Source organism: Hipposideros armiger, unplaced genomic scaffold (genome assembly GCF_001890085.2).
Source record: "Hipposideros armiger isolate ML-2016 unplaced genomic scaffold, ASM189008v1 scaffold_547, whole genome shotgun sequence".
Taxonomy (NCBI): domain Eukaryota; kingdom Metazoa; phylum Chordata; class Mammalia; order Chiroptera; family Hipposideridae; genus Hipposideros; species Hipposideros armiger.
In genome coordinates, this window is record NW_017731897.1 from 1,146,397 (window position 1) to 1,150,820 (window position 4,424).

The 4,424-nt window shown below is 38.1% G+C and overlaps 1 pseudogene; it reads right to left on the reverse strand.

Moving 5' to 3' along the window:
* Window positions 1-738: 738 nt before the first annotated feature.
* On the reverse strand, window positions 739-1,810 carry LOC109396824 (growth hormone-inducible transmembrane protein pseudogene; annotated as a pseudogene).
* Window positions 1,811-4,424: the final 2,614 nt, after the last annotated feature.

The window sequence follows — 4,424 nt, forward strand, 5'->3', positions numbered from 1 at the left end:
TCACACTTAAATTCTCACAACACAAACCTCAGTGTTCACATTCATTGAAACAGTTTAGCATTACTCAAACATGAGAATTGGAAATGTGTGTGCTACTACTGAAAACTAAAGAGAACTACTGAATTTATTCTCCAGGAAAAAAGTAGACCTGAAACATCACATTACTGGAACATTTGAAACATGATGAAAAGTTTTTATCTTCTAAACCTTTTTTTTTTTAAAGATTTTATTGGGGAATTGGAGGAGGGGAACAGTGCTGGGGAATCAGGGAAGGGGAACAGACAAATTGTTGTCCTTTTGTTCTTCAGCCTAGTTGTGGAGGACATTGCTTCACTGGCCCATGTTGCTATTATCATTGCACTCTTCCCGGGTGAGGCAGTCCCTCACCTGCCATTGGGCGGCCACTCACGGCAGCTCATGAGCTCATACTAGCTGCTGGCTGCTAACGCTGGCTGCCAGCCGCTCACGGTAGCTTATGGCAGCCTACTGCAGCACAGGCTGCAGCCTACACCAACGCTGGTGACTCATGGCAGCCCATCTCCAGGTCGAGCTGTTGTTCACCAACTTAGCTGTAGAGGGCGGAGCATCACTGGCCCACATGTGGGATCTGAACCAGGGCCCCGCTGCTCAGAGCTGGCATCCCAAGCCAACTCTTATCCAATGCGCCACTCGGCCAGCCCTTATCTTCTAAACTTTGATGATAGCTGCTTGAACAAACTGTTTATTGAATACCTGCCCCTACTTAACAAGGAAGATGTCTGATGCATTAAAGAAGTCAGAAGTTGAATCCCTTCTCTTCTTTTTGTTGCTTTCAGTTGCTACAATACTGGCAACTCACATAAATATATTTAATATATCTATGTAGATTCTTAGCATCAAATTGATGGGATCATATTTTTGAACTCCATATACTGGTACTATTTCTGCACACTTGATTACTTCCTGCATATTATACAGAAGAAACATGCTGAAAATAGTTAACCCACCATAAATTTCCACTGAATACAACATGGCACCAGCCACAGTGGCAGGTGGAAGAAACACATATCCCAGTGAGGATAAAGACAAGGCCCCAGCCCAGTCCCAGGGGAGCTCCCATATTCAGAGACAGCCCGCCAGGAGTGCACATGGCCACAGTAGAGGGGCCTCCCATGATAACCACTGTGTGCCACACAACTCTGATGAGGAAAGGCCCCGTGATGTCATCAGAAGAGCCACCACTGCACCCATCACACCAGAATGTAGTAACAAGAAAAGATGCATTGGGCTTGGGCTCTGGTTATATGGCATTGATTGTACAAACACGGCAGCTTCAATCATGGCTGCAAAGATTGTACTAGTTGTCACCCAAGAGCCTCTCATCATGAAGTTCATGAGAACAGGAGTTTTGCTCACTGCCAGGGCAGACAAAGCTATTAAACCAATACTTCCTGCTAAGTACATGAATTCTACCCTTCACATACTGAGACCAAATTACAGCCTTTTCAATAACTCCATTCCCATTAGATTTCCCCAAGCCATAGCAGCACTATGCTCCAAGACCAACAGCAGCCCCTCTAGCAACAAACCATCTTCCCATCTGATCAATTTTAAATATTTTTCCATTGATGGTTCCAATGAGCTCTTGGCCAGATTTCCCATGTTGGATCCCAATTCTTGTCTTGGTAGCATATCCCTTTTTGAATCTTAAGAGCCATTGATTCTTCACAATGGAATTCTTCACAACAGGCCTTGGTGAAATCTGGGGGAAAACCCTGAAAGGTAGTGTCCAGAAACACACAAGTCTTGAGGCCAGTATGGTGGTGCACCAGGTTTGCCAAACAGATGAAAAATGTTCAGTCCCCAGTCACCTCAACTGCACAATTTCCCTTCCAGACCAGTGAAATGCAGACATGCACATCCTGGCTGTCACCCACGCCTTACTGTCTCCTTTCCTTTTTTAAAAATGTGTCCTAGTGAGCTGCTTAGGATCTCAACTAACTGGGCATCATGTTTTTTCCCAGAGTTAAAGAATCGCTTCTTACTTTGCATGTTTGTGTATTTAATGTAGGTTTCTGTGTTTTTAAAGACACTTTATTAAGTTAAAGAAGTTCCCTTTACATCATATTAGTGAGAAAAAGAGGCAAACTCTCTGTAAACATTTCAATTTACCAAAACCTGGTTTGCCCAAAGTCATTTTGAATTTCATGAAGACTGAATTACTAAAAAGCTTCACTGAGGAGGTTTTGCATTTGCTTTTCTAGGTGCCCCATAAGCATCAACCACTCTGAACCAATTCTTATATTAATGCCTTCCTTGTGCTTTTTCCCTTCTTGAGTGTTATAGTCCCAATTCAGGTGCAGACCCCGGGGTTCAAAGAATTTGTTTTTCCATGTCAAATTCATGGCATGAATGAGTTTTCTTATCACCCCTCAATTCTATAAAAGGAGCTTATTATTCCCCTTTCTCCAGGGTTGCTGGTTTTCTAAAGTCTTGGCTTTATGCAAGGACCTCCTATCCAACTCCCATTTGTGCAAGAACAAGGAACAGAAACCCTGTAAGCATTAAAACCAAAATCCATACCCTTAACTAGGTCACTAGCCCCTTGGGACTGCTGCTGCATTCGTCATGGCTTCACTGCCTGTTGATCAGTCCTTCTCTGCTTCAGACACACTTAAAGTCAATGGTTCTTAAACTTTTTGGCTTCAGGAATAATTTGCACTTGTAAAATTTATTAAGAACCTTTACTTAAGTAGATTATATTCACTATCAATTGCTGTTAGAAATTAAAAGAAAAAATTAAATACTTATTTATTAATTCATTTTAAAATATCAATAACAAATCCATTAAATATCAACATAAAAACGTATTTTTATAAAAAAAGTTTTCCAAAAGAAACAACATTTGTGAAAATAGTAGCATTGCTTTACATTTTTGCAAATCTCTCTAATGTCTGAAAATGAAAAATAGCTAGATTCTCATATCAGCTTTGGTATTCAACCTGTTCTGATATGTTGTTTTGGTTGAAGCGTATAAAGATAATCCAGACTTGCACAGATAGACAATTGGAAAAGGAAGAAATTTTTAATAGCTTTTTCAGGTAACTGTGGATATTCTTCTTTAATACTATGCCTGAACTGAAGTAGTAGTTTATTAAAGATTAATTGCAATGTGGAATATGAAACCATGATGATGTACTTCTCACTCTGTAACACTAAAGTGCATATGATCTGTTTTACAATTGGATCTTATATGTATAATATTATACATTTTAAAAATATTGACTCACTAAGTTTTGCAGATCTTCCAAATGTTGATACATTTCATGCTACAAAAAAAACCAAAAACAAACAAACAACAAAAAACACATTAATTGAAATCACCAGCAATCTGATAAAGACTATTATGAGAGTAGTTTTAACCTCCAAAGCCTCAAAAGGAGTTCAGAGGCGTCCCTAGACCACTTTGAGAACAATTGCCTTAAATGATATAGTTATATTTCACTTATAATCTCTGAGGTTTCAGCTCTTCCATGTTTGCCAGTTTTCCTAAACCAGAAGCAAGAAACCTTTTCTGTCACCAAAAACATGTTACAATGAAAAATTACAAAGAGCTATCAGTAATCTTAATAATGTCTTCAAGCATGCATGAACGTACTGCACACCCATCATGGGCCAGACTCTGTTCCAGGCAACAGCCTAGTGAGGAGGAGAAAATTAATTAAATTCATGAATGGAATAGTTTTATTGGCTTCTATTTGAGATTCAACTTTGTTTCTCTCAAAATAGTCCAGAACTATTGTTCATGAAAAAATTCACACTTATGTTTTTAAAAATATAAGTTACTGAAGAATATATGGGACCTTCTATACTCTTTGCAACTTTCATGTAAATCTAAAATTATCTAAAGTAAAAGTTTGATTTTAAATTAACTAATACAGTTATGTTTTATATTTTCTTCCATTGTGTTTTCTTGAGTAAAAAAGATTGAACTATGAATTGGGTTAAGCTGTTAGCTTTTCTCTTACTAAAATCAAATAAATAAATAAAAAGATTTTATTTAGAAACAACTTACAAAACAGAAAAATAATTTAATCACCAAGGAAGAGATGAATTTAGAAAGAGTATAAAGATGAATTCAGACACATTATGAATTAGTAAAACACATTATATAGATTATGTTATGTTATATTGACACATGTCCCAATGCATTGCTCTCTTCCCCCTGTTTCGGTCACTAAGCTAAATGTGCTTCTTTTAACTTCCACAATAAAGTTGTGCATTAAGCACTATGATTCTGTACCCTTCACAGAACAACTCAGAAAGTTCAGTAACTTTTTGTCAGGGACAGAGCTAGCACAAGAGATGGTCTGTTTGGATGCAGAGTCCCTGCTTCACTTGGCTTTACTGTTTTCACTGATGTGATTTCCAGAAACGGAAAATTT